The sequence below is a fragment of the Durio zibethinus genome, chromosome 16 (assembly GCF_047325235.1).
Source record: "Durio zibethinus cultivar Kanyao isolate XHJ-2024 chromosome 16, ASM4732523v1, whole genome shotgun sequence".
Taxonomy (NCBI): domain Eukaryota; kingdom Viridiplantae; phylum Streptophyta; class Magnoliopsida; order Malvales; family Malvaceae; genus Durio; species Durio zibethinus.
The window spans coordinates 9,641,945-9,659,169 of NC_143177.1; the positions used below are offsets into that span (position 1 = coordinate 9,641,945).

The following is a 17,225-nucleotide window of genomic DNA, read 5'->3' on the forward strand; positions in this document are numbered from 1 at the left end:
TCATGGAATACAAAATGCACCATCTCAATATGCCTCGGCACCTGTGTGCTCCCAGTGTTAGCCTATGGGCTCTCATCCAACCCATCTTGAAACACGAACCAAAGAGTCTGACATGTGTATGAGTCAACAAGCTAGGAAACCAGTAAGGTGCAAAGAAGTTGATTGGCAAGATCTTTCATGGGTACATTACCTACCAAGCTTGATCTTCTGAAAAGGGTTCAAATGTGAGCATGCCTATCAGAACCTGAATGATGGTGAACTATCCCTGAACAGGGCAAAGCTAGAAAAAACTATGGTAGAGGCCCGCAGTGATACTAACATGCAAATTATTCATTTGACTTGGGTATAAGGGCAAAAGACTAATTGAACTATCTAGTAATTGATTCCCTCTGAAGTTTCCCTTAGGATAGTTAAAGCCCTTAGCAAGTTCTATTGGGTAAAGTAAATGATTAGAGGCATCAAGGGCACAACACCCTCTACCTATTCTCAAACTTTAAATAGGTAGGATGGCACAGCTATTTTATTAAGCTACATCATGGAATCGAGAGCTCCAAGTGGGCCATTTTTTGTATGCAAAACTGGTGATGCAGGATGAACCAAAAGCCCAACTATGGTGCCTAACTATCCATTAACCTAGAACCTATAAGGGATTGGTCAATTAAGATAGTAAGATGGTGGTCAAGGAAGTCAAAATCCACTAAGAAGTGTGTAACAACTCACTTATTGAATCAACTAGTCCCAAAAATGTATGGCGATTAAGCATGCGACCCAAACTCAACCATCAAGGAAAAGTCAGCCCCGGTCAGTAGGAAGGCATGGTGATCATCATAAAACCTAAGGTATGAGCCTGAGCTAAGTGGTCATCGATGCTGATATTGGTGATAGTAGCACATATTCAAATGAGAACTTTGAAGGCTAAAGAAAGGAAAGATTCCATGTTATCCATTCATAACATTCTACAATTCACACCAAGTATCACATTTTGCTACATTCTTCATTGATTCGAGAGCCAAGTTATCCATTGTTAAGGGTCATTTTGGTTTTTCATGAAAAAAGTAGCCATGGTGCCACCCACGCATACACCCCAAATGGGATGGTGATAGCACATGTGCTTTTTTTCATTCTGATTCCTTAGAGTGATTTGCACCAAGGGTTCATTATTCAACTGTAGGCAATGATGCTATACATTTCATCTGCCCAGGAGGCAAAATGAAGTGACCATCACACACACTTTATGCTGAAAGGGCTCGAGGCATGAAGGCACCTTTGCCCCCTTGATGATTCATTAATGCATTCGTGGATCATTGGTTGAGCTTGTTTTGACAATGATCCTTCCACAGGTTCACCTATAGAAACCTTGTTATGACTTTTCCATCTTTTAAATGATAAGGTTCACTGGACTTCTTGTGACACCACGGGCAGCAAACTATCCACATCACCATGATCTAAACATTTCATCGGACCATTCAATCGAAAGAAGTGATGAGTGGTGTGTGTAAAGGGTAGGTGTCATAAGTCAAGACTCAAGCTCCAGGCTCGAGTGGCTCTAGGACATGGGAATGGACTCTTTTATATCCTAAATCAGCTTAACATAAAAAATGGTGCATAGACATTCTAGACTATGGGGCACCACCTAGTACATTGCAAAATGAGAGGGCATAGCCAAAGCTTGAAGAAAGGCTAGCAAAAAAATAATAAAAAGTTTAAGAAAAGAGAAAGGATGTTATTACTCAATGGTTCTGGTGTGTGCACAATGAGGGACCCTTATGATTAGTGCCAAGATACATTCCAAATCTCTAGAGATTACATTGGTTTGAATCTCATGATTCTAAGAGCTAAGATACAATTCTTAATTTTAAGGGATTTGGTGCTACTTCCTAATTTGACTTGTTAAAATCATACTAAGCATTGGGCCTTCTAGAATCACCTAAATCTAAATCTCCTAAGGCTATGTCTAAGAAAAACTACACCTAAGCCCGACCGTGTGCCTACACCTTAACCATCAGTGCTCTTACCTGGGTCAATTAAGTGCTTGCACAATGCTCACTAGTCTTCATCCCTAGGCTTAGCTCAATCCTGTCAACCCTGAACACCTTTCTTGGGCATCTAAAATCTTGATCACTACCTGTTTCATTGTTCTGGCTAGTTCCCCATGACCTAGACCTCTAGTGCACCTCAAAGCCTCATCCCCTTAGCTATCAGACTTTATCTTGCTAGAACTTAAACTGCTACCCAACTTGAAGATAACCCCTTAGCTTGGACTAGCTTATAGACTGTGACATTTTCCCCTATCATTCTAACAATGCCCTTGTTGCTAGAGGGATGATGCACCCACCTTACGTCCAATTCCAACTCTTGCTCTGCATACCAATTTTCTAACATTTCAGTCTTATACTCGAACATGTACTTTGCTAGCTTCTATTACTTTCAATCTAAAGTTTTTTAGCACTTTGCTGCCATGGTCCCTTCTGCCTACATTGCCAATGCTTTTTGTGCTTCCTATGAGTTACTTGCAACACCTTTTTTTGTAAAAACTTTGGCTACATTATGGGACTCATGCTATGGCACTCTGCTGCCACTAGTTTCCCTTCATCAGCTCCTCGAGAGGTCCTAACCCCTTAGTAGTCTTAACTAGCACCTGGTCATACCTCTTTTGGCTCATTTTGGTGTTGTATAGCCCATCTGCCTTTAGACAGCCCCTCTGCCACTCTTGCCTTTAGACAACCCCTCTACCCATTTAATGGCTAAAAGCTTTAGGCACTCCCTAACCTAATGTGTACCGACACAAAAATAGCAACTCAAGTGCCATTTGCCCTGCTGATGGCTCTATCAGCCTTACCAAATTTGGGCTTCCCCACTACCCTTTCCTCCCCTAAAGAATTACCATTGGTGTCTCCCTCACTCTATTCATTTCCCTTTGACCTTGGAAACTTGGTGCACTCAACTTGAGCAATCAATTTCACAACAACTCTTGCCTAACTCAACTCATGCACACCTTTTCTTTGTGTCTTGCCCCTTACCCATGGCTTTACTCCATCACTAAAATCCTTAGGCACCTCCACTCTTGGTCCCAAGCCTGTACCAACAACCATGGCAGTTCGTAATGCAACATGGTAAACCTTGAGCCTAGCTAACTCCTCTCACTAGGTTGACACCATAGACTCTAATGCCTCATTACGCTGCATGAGCTTCTCCATTACCTTATTTGAGGATCTTTTAATGTCCTTGAACCAATCTATCATCTAAAGAATGGCCTCCTTACACATCGTTAATTGAGTGCTTGTCGGCACAATCCTATTGAAGCTTTTCCCCATTAGTTTGTACGTGGGTGCTCCTCGAGCACCTCACTTAGGCTCTCTATCTAATTTTCCCTAGCCATGCCACGGCATAAAATAGACAAACTATTATACCACAAATGCACAAACCAAAGGACTATCTCAACTTTAATAGGCACTCAAGTGATCAGATTCTGGTTCTCACAAACCAACATACTAATCTGTTAGCAAAGCACACATTATTGGGCACTAGTCTAGACACTAGCTTAACTCACTAACCTCTTAGTTAGGTACTAGCCTGCATAACTACACATCATGCCTAGCACACTCATAACACATAGTAACACCTTGTCAAGCACCTATCCTACACACTAGCATGCCTATACCTAGCACACCAAAAGTGTTTCACCAGCACACGAGCACAATAGCCCTTCTAGGTTGTTTGCACCAAGCAGCAAACTGCTTGCACCACATAGCCTAATGTTCGCACTCACAATAAGATATTTGCATAACTCACCATAATGCCCGTACACCACACTAGGATGCCTACACACAAGTCAACTAACCTACTGTAATGCTAACTCTAGCTTTCCAACCAATTCTAGCTCTCTCGATAACTCTAGCTCCTCTTATCACGAGTAGGGATCTGTTGCACACTCCAAACTAAGGCTTTGGTCACCACCTCTGGTCTGAGCCAGGCTCCGATACCTCATAGTATTTGGTTTTATTGCCTACTCTTAGCTCCTTTAAACCAGGCTCTAATACTATTTTTCATAGGTCGAGATTAAAGCTTCAAGCTCACATGGCTCCAAGACATGAGAATGGACTCTTTCACATCCCAAATTAGCCTAACACAAGAAATGATGCACAAACACTCTAGACTGTAGGGCTTAGCCACCTAGTACACTATAAAATAAAAAGGCATAACTAGTGCTTAAAGAAAGGCTAGTAAAAGAACAATAGAAAGTTTAAGGCAAGAGTAAGGATGTTATTACTCAGTGGTTCTAGTGTATGTATAATGAGGGTGGGGGACTCTCTATTTATAATTGAGTCCCCATTACAATCAGTGCCAAGATACATTACTAAACACTAGGGATAACACTAGTTTGAATCCTAAGATTCTAGAAGCTAAGATAAAATTCCTGATTCTAAGGGATTTGGTGCTACTGCCCAATCTGACTTGCTAAAATCATGCTGAGCATTAGGTTTTCTAGAAGCCCTTAAATCTAATCCTCCCAGAGTTATGTTCAAGTTCACCCACACTTAGGCCCGACCGTGCACCCATTCCTTGACCCACAGTGCTCTCTCTTGGGTCTAACTAGTTGCCCATGCAATGCTCACCAGCACCTACCCTTGGGCCTAACTAAATCCTACCAAACCTAAACACCTTCTCTAGGCCTCTGGAGTCTTGATCACTACCCATCCCATTTTTATCGGTTAGTTTCCTATGACCTAGACCTCTAGTGTGCCTTAAGGCCTAGTCCCCTTAGTTGTTAGACTCTATCTCGCTAGAACTTGAAGTGCTAGCTAACTTGGGAAAACCTTTAAGACTAGACCATCTTGTAGACGTGACACAAGGACACAGTCAACATAAGCTGATGACTCATGCTTTCTAGGAATTCTTTATTGAAAACCAATAACTGTAATGATTTATCCCCATCAAGATGAAATTTCAAAAATTACCCAGTCCTGTTAGCCAAGGCTATATACTTGTTGAATACATTAGTGTAGCACACGTGCGATGTAAAACATCTAAGGGCATCATAGACCTGTTATTGCCTCAAACTTTTTTAGCCTAAGTAGCCATAGTCCCTCAAAGAAGCTAGCCACGAAGCATCACTTCTGTGTAGCTAGTTAGCAGGTTGAGGTCTCATTCACTAATAAAATTAACTAGACAAATTGCTCCACCAACTAAGAATGGCTATGTACCGTCACCCATAGAATCAAGAAAGAACTCTCAGTCTGTCAATCCTTACTATGTCTGGACCTAGTAAGTTTCCTCGTGTTCAGTCAAATTAAGCCACAGGCTCTATTCCTGGTGGTGCCTTTTTGTCATTTCCATTAAGTTTCAGACTTGTGACCATACTCCCCGTAAAACTCAAAGACTTTGATTTCTTATAAGGTGCTGGTAGAGTCTTAAAAGTAACGTCTGTTGATCCCTAGTCAGCATCATTTATGGTTAAGACTAGGACGATATCTGATCCTCTTGCAACCCCCAACTTTCATTCTTGATTAATGAAAACATCCTTGGGAACTACTTTCGTAGTTGTTCATCTTTCATAAATCTAAGAATTTCACCTTTGACTATGAAATGTGAATGCCACCGACTATCCCTGTTAACCATTACTACGATCCCGAAGGCTAACTCCATAAGACTAAAATCCTATGATGTTATCCCATGCTAATGTATATAAGCATAGGCCTACTTTAAGTACTCTAATTTCTTCAAAGTAACAGTGTCAAAGGAATGACCCAACTAGATAAGGTTAGGAGTGTATCATTAGCAGTAGGGATGAGTAGACTGATGCTCACCATGAGGTAAACTGGATGACCCAACCCTAGTTTCAACTATAAGCTTTTTAACTACAACAACTTAAATATATGCTATTGGAGCTGGAATTACCATGACTATTGGCACCAGACTTACCCTCTAATGGATCCTCATTAAGGGATTTAAATTGTATTCATTCTAATTACCAAACTCATAGAACTCGGTATTGTTATTTATTGTCACTACTTTTCTATGTCAAGATTGGGTAATTTATGTGTGTACTACCTTACTTGGATGTGGTAGCCATTTCTTAAGCTCTTTCTCCAAAATCAAACCCTAATTCTCCATCACTTGTCACCACCATAATAGGCCACTATCTTACCATTGAAAGTTAACAGGGCAAAATTTTGAATAATGCATCACTAGCACAGAGGCCATGTGATCCATCGAGTTATCATGAATCATCAAAGCAATGGGTAAAGCCCTTGTTGACCTGTTATCTAATAAATGCATCCCTTTAAAAGTTGGGTTTATTACAACTATTAGCTCTAGAATTTCTATGGTTATTCTAGTAGTGATACCATTAAAAAAACTATAACTGATTTAATGAGCCATTCTTAATTTCACAGTTTGAATTTGTTCATACTTACACATGCATGGCTTAATCTTTGAGATACATATATGACTACTGGCAAGATCAACCAGGTAGCATTCCTTTGGGATGCTGGCATCATATGGGCCTCAATGCATTGATAGAGCAGCAAAAAGAGCCAACATGGAGCATAAGCAATGTGCATGTCGAGCATGTAAAATGCATAGCATCAAATGAACAAGGGCCGAGGACCCATGCCCATAAAACATTCCTCATCGAAAGCACAATCGAACATCAGTGCACTAATATAGCCATAGGGGTTTGGGTGGCACACTTGGGACATAAGGCACAATTAAGGTTTGACCCATAGCCCCTAAAGACACAAGAAAGATGAGGGATTGTAAGACATCCAATTTCCATTGATTTAAGTACGCAGCATAGGATCTCGATCACACTTTCAAGGTACAATGACCATATAGGTAGAGATTGAAGAGGATGATAAGTCGATAGTCCAATGCATCGAGAATAAAGTTTGCCAACACACACAACCATAGCACCACTCATATGCCAATTGCATACAAGTGGCAGCATCCATGCACACCAGTCCATAACCCACCCAATCGATTACTCTACAATCGAGCATAGGAAATGATGCACAAGGCCATGCCATAATTGCTTGGCATAAGAAAAACACAAGCAAGGGTCACAAGACTGCCCTTGCCATCTAATAGGCAACAACATGATGCCACTAATGCTTGGTCTGGTTAGGACTGCACATGCAAACTCTACTACCATTGCCCCATTAGGGACATTACCTGATTTAAGGACTTATTCCTAGGGTCTTGGGCAACATTGGCTACATGCACAAGCTTGGCTAGGCTGAGGCATTTTTTAGGGTCAATGAAAAGGGACCACGAGATTACCAAATACCTAAAAAACTTGGTAAAACCAAGCTCACAACTACAACTTTTATTTGCACCACCCCAATAAGCCATTGCCTAATTCAAGGACTTGGTTTTGAGGCATAAGGCAACATCAATTACAGGCACGAGCTTGAGCTCAACCTTTCTTGTGTGTGTACCAATTGATTGAAGCCATGGTTTCCTACGGGTCACTGGAACAACTAGTTTTTAGATAGCACGGCTTGGATTTTACCCCAGGGATGTTGTCGTGGATGTACGCAATGAGAGGCCCATCATGCACACCTATTTTTCCCACGAAGGGAGGGGGCTGCCTTGACAATCACCCTTTAAAGAGCATAAAAGACTTTAAAGATATACTAATAGAAAACATTAAAGTGTCTGACATGGGGACACTTCTTCAAATAGGCACATCTTGCATCATGGCTTCGTAAGTATTGGTGGTGGTCAAGACATGTGCTCATACCAAGCCTAGCATATGTCAATGGCGTTCAAGGTAAGTGTCCATAGTAAGGGCCAGCATATGCCAATGCTATTTAAGGTAACTGCTCGCATGAAAGGCCATCTTCTTCTAATGTTGATCAAGGCATGTGCCCACACCATAGACTAGCATGTGTCGGTGGTGGTCAAGGTAAGTGCTCATACCAAAGGCCAGTTTATACTGATAACAGTCCAAGCATGTGCCCATACCAAGTCCTAGCATATGCCAATAATGGTCAAGGCCTTGGTTAAAGTTTGATTCTAGGCAATGATGCACACACTGGGCTCAGGCATATACTAGTGCCATATTTTTTTGCCTAGGGCACCATTGTTGGAGCATCATTGGAGAATCTAACTAGTGACATTAGGGGTTCCAACAATTGGGAAAGAGGGGTGGGGGTATGCGCACAAGATTTGTAATGGATGCTTGTCCTTGGCCTTTATATTAGCCCTCTATCCCTCAAAGAACCTCAATTACTCACACCCCCTTAAAAAACATAAGAGCTTTTATAGGTTTGCAGCCAGTAGCTATTTAAGTGTTTGAAATAAGGATGCATTTTTCAAATGGCCATAAAATCTTTTTACACTTCAAATTTTTTAGCTGAATTTTTTTTTTGTGGATGCCAACAAAAATACAAGGATCATGTATACCAAATTTAGGGCCAAAACTCCTTTTTACAAAATTCAAAAAATTTCAAACTATGAACAATTTTAAAAATCATGAAAAATAAAAAATGAGTTATCTTGCCATGAAACTTCACATGAATGTTTAGGGGACCGTTATATGAATTTACAAGCCATAAAAATGGCATTAGCATGGCAAAAATATAAAGATGTGCTCAAACCCACCTACTGTCCGATCGTGGTGAGCATGGTGCGTGACCTAGGCCCAAGATACCCTCATGTGGTACGTGACCCAGCATGTGCCAATGGTGTTTAAGGAAATTGCCTGCACAAAGGGCCAGCATGTGCTAAGACCAAGGGCCAACATGTCTCATGATGGTTGAAGCCTTTGCATGTGTCACAATTCACATGCTGGTCCAGGCCTAAAGGTTCTTTCCAAATTGAGAAGCAGTTTTGGTTCTAAGAGAATTAGGTTCGACAGCTAGGGGACCAGGGCTTAGGGCCTATTAGAGGCCCAAGTCATGAGGAACTAGCCTAAACCAATGGTATTAGTAGTGATCAAGACTTGAAAGTCTCAAGCACGATGTTCAGGTTCGACAGAATAGCCCCAAGTGCAACTCTGATGAGTGTTTATATGAATTTACAAGCCATAAAAATGGTAGTGGAATGGTAGAAATATGAAAATGTGCCTAACCCACCTACTGCCCGGTTGTGGTGCAGATGGTGATCAAAGCATATGTATGTGTAATGGTTCATATACTGGTTTCAACCTAGGGGTTCTCTCTGAGTCAAGGAATAGTTTTGGTTCTAGAGGGATAATGGCTATATAGCTAGGAGGACTAGGCTTTAAGGCCTGCTGGAGGCCCAGGTCATAGGGAACTAGCATAAAACAATGGTATTGGTAGTGATCAAGATTTCAAAGTGTCAGGCACGATGTTCTAGTTTGGCAAAATTGAGCCAACTCTAGGTATGGGCATTGGTGAGCACTTATATGAATTTACAAGCCATAAAAATGGCATTGGCATGGCAGAAATATGGCTACCTACTACTTGGTCATGGTACAAATGGTGTGTGGCTCAGGTCTAACATGCCCTTACGTGGTGCGAGGCCTAGTGTCACGGACTAAGCTTTCTCTCAACAAGCAATAGACCGTGCGGCACTTGAATGGGCGCTCCTAACCAAGTCAGCCTTCAATAGATTGATATTTGAACAAATAACCATAAACCATGGTTAGTCATAAGCATTCACAATAAGGCACAACATATCGAGATCAATCTCAAGCACACACACAAGAAGGCATATTCGCATCGAGAAAAAGGAAAACACATCGAGACAACAATCGGGACATTCAATTGGGGTGAGTTTTATTATTAACGAGAATCATACATCGGGACCTCCCACCATCACCAAGGCCAAGGGGGCAGCCCTTGGTGGGTGGCCTAAGCTCGCATAGTAACCAGTGAGACAGCCCAACACTATGCTGCCGGTTCACCCCCTTAAAGAGCCTTAGAGATTTTAGAGCTATGCTACCAGTAACCATTACAATGTTTGAAATGGGGACACTTTTCCTAGCATAAGGGATCTACATGGCCATGGCCCTATACATGGGTGGCTCATGGCAACCTAAGTCCCGATCATGGCCCTATACAAGGTTGGCTCATGACATCTTCCCCCCACCTATTCTATCGACGTCCTCGTCGACTTGCTGGCTTGAAATTCTTCAATCTTCCTTTGAAATCTCTGGAGGTCGTGCTCTCTCTCCTAACTGGTTTTTTCTAGTCCTAATCCCTCCCACTTCACTAAGTATTCCCGAACTAGTCTTCAAGATATCTTGGTTTCCCTGTCAGCTAAGATCTCTTCGACTCGACGCTCTGAGGGTGGCTTCATGGTGATGGTGGCTCTGGTTGGCTCCCTTCGACTAGCATCTGTAGGATCTGCATGGAAAGGTTTCAAGTTGCTCACATGAAATACTGGGTGCACCTTCATCCACTTTGGTGGGTCAATTTTGTAAGAAGCATTCCCCACCTTGGAAAGGACCCTTACTGGACCTTCATATTTGTGCACCAGTTTATGATCTCTCTTTCTCAGGAACCTGGTTTGTTCAGGAACTAGTCGGACAAGAACCAAATCACCAACTCAAAATTATTGAGCTCTATGACCCTTGTCTGCCCATTTCTTCATCCGTTTTGATGCTTTCTCCAAGTAGGCTTGTGCAATCTCTGTGTTTTGTTTCCACTCTTTGCTGAGATTGAAGGCTCTCGAATTCTTTCCTCCATATTGTTCCAAGAAAGTATGGGATAGCCTTGGTAATTATTCGGTGACCACCTTAAATGGGCTCTTGTTGGTGGAAGAGCTTTTGTTGGAGTTAAAGCAGAGTTGAGCCACGTCCAATAATGAAGGCCAGTCTTTCTGATTGGCTTGAACAAAATGCCTCAAGTATTCCTCTAATAATCCGTTGAACCGTTCCGTCTAACCATCGGTTTGAGGGTGATAGCTTGAGGAGATGTTGAGCTGGGACCCCAATATCTTGAAAAGTTCTCTCCAAAAGGACCCCATAAATCTTGGATCTTGATCACTGATAATGTTTTGAGGGAGGCCCTAGTATTTGACCACATGTTTGAACAATAGTCGAGCTGTGTCTTCCACAGTGTAATACTTATAAGCGGGAATGAATGTGGCATACTTAAAGAACCGATCAATTACTACCAAAATAGCTCCAAGGTCACCAACCTTGGGTAGGCTCGAAATGAAATCGAGGGAGATGCTTTCCCACGGTCTGGTGGGTACTGGTAGTGGTTCAAGCATGCCTGCAGGTTTCCTCCTTTCAACTTTGTCTTGTTGGCAAATGAGGCAAGTCTTTGTGTAGTCCATCACATCTTGTCGCATGTGAGGCCAATAGTATCCTTGTTTCAATAACGCCAAAGTGCGTTGCCAACCTAGGTGTCCCACCCATGGTGTGTCATAACATTCCCTCATTAGCATCTGTCACAGACCTTCTGCTCTTGGCACAAATACTCGAGGTCCCTTGGTCCATAAGCCCTATTTTCTTGCCAGAAGTACTTGGACTTCCCTTCATCCACTAGCTTCAGGATGGTACAAGCTTGTAGGTCCTTCCCTAAGTGATCTCTAATCAACTTGTGAATGTCTGTAGTGGCTCTACTAGCCGCCATTGGGGCAATTCTTCTAAGGGCCGCTAGATCTACTCGCCTGCTCAATGCATCAGCCACTTGATTGGTTTTTCCCGTGGTGTGCTCAAAACAAAAGTTGAATTTCGCTAAAAATTCCTGCCACCTAGCTTGTTTTACCGTAAGCCTTGGTTGGGTGAGAAAATGGCTAACGACCGTATTGTCTGTCTTCACGACAAAGTGTGAACCCAACAAGTAATGTCGCCAAGCCCTCAAGCAGTGGACCACCACCAAGAGTTCTTTTTCTTGGGCTGTATATTTCCTTTCAACTTCACTTAGCTTCCTACTTTCAAATGCTACCGGGTGATGTTATTGCAAAAGCACTCCTCCAATAGCAAAATTGGATGCATCCGTCTGAACTTCAAAGGGCTTTTCAATATCAGGGAGAGCTAAGATGGGATCCTTCATAATAGCATCCTTCAATCCCTCGAAGGCCTCTTGGCACTCACTCATCCAACACCATTTACGCTCCTTCTTTAATAGTTCCATGAGGGCCGTGATCTTACGAGAGTACCCTTCCACAAACCTTCTATAGTAGTTGGCTAGTCCCAAAAATGAGCGGAGTTCACTAACGTTCTTCGGTGTTGTCCACTCCTTGATGGCTCTAACCTTTTCCATGTCCATTCGAATGTGGCCACGTTCGACAATATGACCGAGAAAATGGATTTGGGTCTGAGCAAATGCACACTTCTCTCTTTTTACGTATAACTGGTGGTCATGTAATCTTTGAAGTACCTGGCACAGGTACTCTTGATGCTCTTCCAAGGTGGAGCTATATACCACTACATCATCTAAATAGATGACTATAAATTTGTCTAGGTAGTCATGGAACACCTGATTCATCAATGTACAAAATGTGGCAAGAGCATTGGTCAGTCCAAAAGGCATAACAAGAAATTCAAATGCACCATACCGTGTCACACAAGTGGTCTTTAGCTCATCTCCCTCAATGATTCTGACCTGATGGTAGCCAGATCTCAAGTCCAATTTAGAGAAGTACTTGGCCCGGCTCAGTTGATCAAACAGGTCTGCTATAAGGGGAATGGGATATTTGTTTCTTACGGTGATTTTGTTCAGGGCCCTGTAGTCCACACATAATCGCAAACTTCTATCGTGCTTCTTTTGAAATAGCACTGGCGCTCCGAAAGAAGCCTTTGATGATCTGATGAACCCGACTTGTAGCAACTCATCTAACTGCTTTCTTAGTTCGGCCAACTCTGGCGGGGCCATGCGGTAGGGTGCTCTAGCAGGGGGTTTCACTCTTGAGAGGAGCTTAATTTCATGGTCCACTGCTCATCGAGGGGGTAAAACTTTAGGCAACATCTCTGGCATCACCTCTTCGAATTCTTCCAACACTTTTCCCACCCTATCAGGTATTGGTTCTACTTCTGATCCTTCTTTGTAAATCGGCACCGCCACAAAGGAGGGTTTTCCTCTCTTTACCCCTTTCTTGAATTGCAAAGCTGAAATCATTTTCTTCCCACTCTTTGGTAAGATGTTAGCTGGCACCACACATGGGTGTTCCCCTAAGAACAACAAGCAGCTAGCAGTAGGGATAGGGATGACCTGAGCCAACATCATGAAGTCTAATCCGAGGACAACATCAAAGTCATCCATGAGGGAAACTGTAAAATCTACCTTCCCTTTCCATGGCCCTAATCGGGTTGTGACACTTTTGGAGCTTCCACTGATCGTAAAGGCTGGCGAATTGACTGCCTTCATTCGTCGACAATCTTTACTAATCTGAAGACCACACCTTTTTGCTTCTTTTAGTGTGATGAAAGTGTCGGTTGCACTCGTATCCACCATGGCCTTGGTGGCTTTCTCATTGATCGTCAAGTTCACGTACATCAAGCCTCTACTTTGCACTTTTTTTATAGTGTTCAATTGGGTGCGGAGGGCATTGAGAAACCTTATTGAACCCATCATGGCTGGCTCCTCTTCAGCTTCTTCAATGCTCTCTGGCACTTTTACAGACTCTTGGGATGAGGTTCTTAAGGCATTAAGGGCTCTCCGGTGCGGGCATTCAGTCACTCGATGTAGCCCCTTGCAAAGAAAGCAAGCTAGCGATTGCCTAGGCTTGAAAATCCCTAGGTTGCTTGTCTTGGGCTGGGTGCTATCTCGACCAAAGAACCTCCTGTCTGATCCCCCACTGAAGGGTCGATCCAACCTAGTCATCTTTCCCTCACTCCTAAAGTTAAAGCTACTGCCAGTTGATGGAGGATTTTTCCATTTTGAGGAGCCATCATTGTAAACGTGAAGACGTTCAGCTGTAGCCATAGCCGTGGCCACATCTTGCACTTTCTGCCTTTATAGTTCTGTCCTCACCCAAGGCTTGAGGCCCTCAAGAAAATAGAACATCTTGTCTTTTTCGGACATGTCCCGAATATCCAGCATCAGGGTAAAAAAGTTCCTTATGAACTCTCACACCGTTCCAGTTTGCACCAACTCTCGAGTCTCCTTCGAGCCATATACTCCACATTCTTTAGAAAAAACTGGTTTTTCAATTCTCGCTTCAGATCCATCCAAGTCTTAATCAGGCACTCGTCATCGACAAACTTGGAGTGCCACCACAGCTTGGCATCCCCTGCGAGGTACATTGACTCCATTGTCACCTTGTCTTCCTCTGAACTCGTGTGTACAGCTCGAAAGTATTGTTCCATGTCAAACAGGAAATTTTCAAGTTCCTTAGCATCCCTTGCCCCCTCATAGCATCGAGGTTCTGGCATGTTGGGCCTTTGTCCCCTGTCCATCGAGCTCGAACCCGATCTAGCCACAGCCATTTGTAGGATGCTCACCTAGGCTCTAAGCTCCTCAAACTCCTATTGGAGAATGTTCAAGGCATCTCTAGCCTCTTCGCTCACATTATGGAGAGTATCGGACAACTCCCATTGGGTTGTCTCGATCTCCCTCACTCGGTCTTTCATCACCATATGAGTTTTTATTGCTGTCGCCGCGACCTCAAGTTCCTCAATTCTCTGTTGATGATCCGATCCACCACTTGTGGCCATCTCATCCATTTTTCTAGCACTTCTCAACCGTGCTCTGATACCACGTGTCACGAACTAAGCTTTCTCTCAATAAGCAATAGACCGTGCGGCACTTGAATGGGCACTCCCAACCAAGTCAGCCTTCAATAGATCGATATCTGAACAAATAACCATAAACCATGGTTAGCCACAAGCATTCACAATAAGGCACAACATATCGAGATCAATCTCAAGCACACACACAAGAAGGCATATTCGCATCGAGAAAAAGAAAAACATATCGAGACAACAATCGGGACATTCAATCGGGGTGAGTTTTATTATTAACGGGAATCATACATCGGGACCTCCCACCGTCACCAGGGCCAGGGGGCAGCCCTTGGTGGGTGGCCTAAGCTCGCATAGCAACTGGTGAGACAGCCTAACACTACGCTGTCGGCTCACCCCTCTAAAGAGCTTTAGAGATTTTAGAGCTATACTACCAGTAACCATTACAATGTTTGAAATGGGGACACTTTTCCTAGCACAAGGGATCTACCCGACCATGGCCCTATACATGGGTGGCTCATGGCAACCTAAGTCCCGATCATGGCCCTATACAAGGTTGGCTCATGACACCTAGGATGTGTTGATGGTGTTCAAGGGAACTACCTGCACAAAAGGCCAGCATGTGCTGAGACCAAGGGCCAACATGTCTCGATGGTTATCAAGGCTTGTGCATGTGTCATAGTTTGCATGCTAGTCTAAGCCTAGGGGTTTTTTCCGAGTCAAGGAGTAGCTCCGGTTCTAAGGAGATAGGGTTTGACAACTAGGGGGCCAAGCCTTGAGGTTTACTAGAGGCCCAAGTCATGGGGTACTAGCTCATAATTGTGGTATTGGCATTAATAAAGACTCAAGAGGCTCAAGCATAGTATTCAGGTTTGACAAAATTAAGCTAGCACTAGGTGCAAGCACTAGCGAGTGCTCATATGAATTTACAAGCCATAAAAATGGCATTGGCATCATAGAAATATGAACATGTGCCTAAATCCACCTACTGCTTGGTTGTGGGGTGCATGGCAGATGGCTTGAGCCCAGGATGCCCTTGCGTGGCGCGTGGCCTAACATTTACCAATGGTGTTTGAGGGAACTACCTGTACAAAAGGCCAGCATGTGTTAATAATGGTCAAAGCATATGCCATGACTAAGGGCTAACACATCTTGATGGTGGTCGAAACATGTGCATGTGTCATGATCCGTATGCTAGTCCAGGCCTAGGGGTTTTCTCTGAGTCAATGAACAATTTTGGTTCTAGTGGGACAAGGTTTGAAAACCAGAAGGACCAAGCCTTGAGGCTTACTGGAGGCTCATGTCAAAAGGAAGTAGCCTAAAATAGTAGTATGGGCAATGATCAAATCACCAGAGGCTTAGGCACGGTGTTCAAGTTTGACATATTTGAGCCAAGCCCAGGTGTGGGCACTAGTGAGCATTTATATGAAATTACAAGCCATAAAAACACCATTGTCTTAGCAAAAATATGAAAATATGCTTAAACTCACCTACTGTCTGGTCATGGTGAACATGGTGTATAGCCTAGGCCCAAGATACCTTCACGTGGTGTGCAGCCTAGCATGTGCTAATGTTGTTTGAGGGAACTGACCACGTAAAGGGCCTACATGTGTCAATGGTGGTCAAAGCATATGCCAAGACCAAGGGCCAACATGCCCTGATGGTGGATGAGGCATATGCATGTATCACGATCCATAAACTAGTCCAAGCTTGAACGTTCTCTCTAAGTCAATGAGCAATTCCAGTTCTAGCAAAACAGGCCGACAGCCAAGAAAACTAGGCCTTGAGGCTTACTGCAAGCCCAGGTCATAGGGAACAAGCCTAGAACAGTGGTATAACCCATGATCAAGATTCCAAAGGCTTAGACATGATGTTTAGGTTTGGCAAAATTTAGCTAGTTCTAGGTGCGGGTGCTAGTGAGCGATGCATGGATGCACGGTCAAACCCAGGTGCGGGCACTAATGACCGAGGTGTAGGCATATGATTAGACCTAGGTGTGAGCATGCTTGAACACAATCTTAGAAGGATTAGATTTGTGGACTTCTAGAAGGCCAAATATGCAGCATAATCTTTGACAAGCTAGAATTATGATGAGCACTTGTGTTTTATAGGCTAACTTAGGCACATGGAGTCAATTCCCTGTCCAAGGCCACACAGAGTTCAACTTAAGATCGGAGCCCATGACATATGCATTAACCATCATTTTGTGCCAATGGTGATCAAAGGGCTAATAAGTGCCTTAGGTGGGAGGGTTATAGTACACATGCTACACCAAGTGTCAACATCCCCCAAAGAGGTGTCCAAGGCAACAAGCCACACTAAAAGCCTATTTGTGCCGACAGTGGTCAAGGTAAGCACTCGTTCAAACATTGCTAGCATTTTGTGATGGTGTCCAAGGCAAGAACAAGACGGCATTTGCCAATGGTGTTGGGTGCATTTGCCCATGCAATAATCAAGGGCTAGATGCAATTGATTACATTTGAGGCAACAACCCACACCAGGGGCTAGCATGTGCCGATAAAGATCAAGGCAAGTGCCTGCACCGAGGGTAAGCCCATCCTTCTAACAAACACCAAGGGCATTTGGCTATCATTTACTCAGATACTTGAGGGAGGGATGT

The 17,225-nt window shown here is 43.3% G+C and overlaps 3 pseudogenes; 1 reads left to right on the forward strand and 2 right to left on the reverse strand.

Moving 5' to 3' along the window:
- Window positions 1-97: 97 nt before the first annotated feature.
- LOC149514316 (25S ribosomal RNA) lies at window positions 98-880 on the forward strand (annotated as a pseudogene; the record flags this gene model as incomplete).
- A 5-nt stretch (window positions 881-885) lies between these two features.
- Window positions 886-1,033, reverse strand: LOC149514317 (5.8S ribosomal RNA; annotated as a pseudogene).
- A 3,794-nt stretch (window positions 1,034-4,827) lies between these two features.
- Window positions 4,828-6,474, reverse strand: LOC149514318 (18S ribosomal RNA; annotated as a pseudogene).
- Between the last annotated feature and the right edge of the window lie 10,751 nt (window positions 6,475-17,225).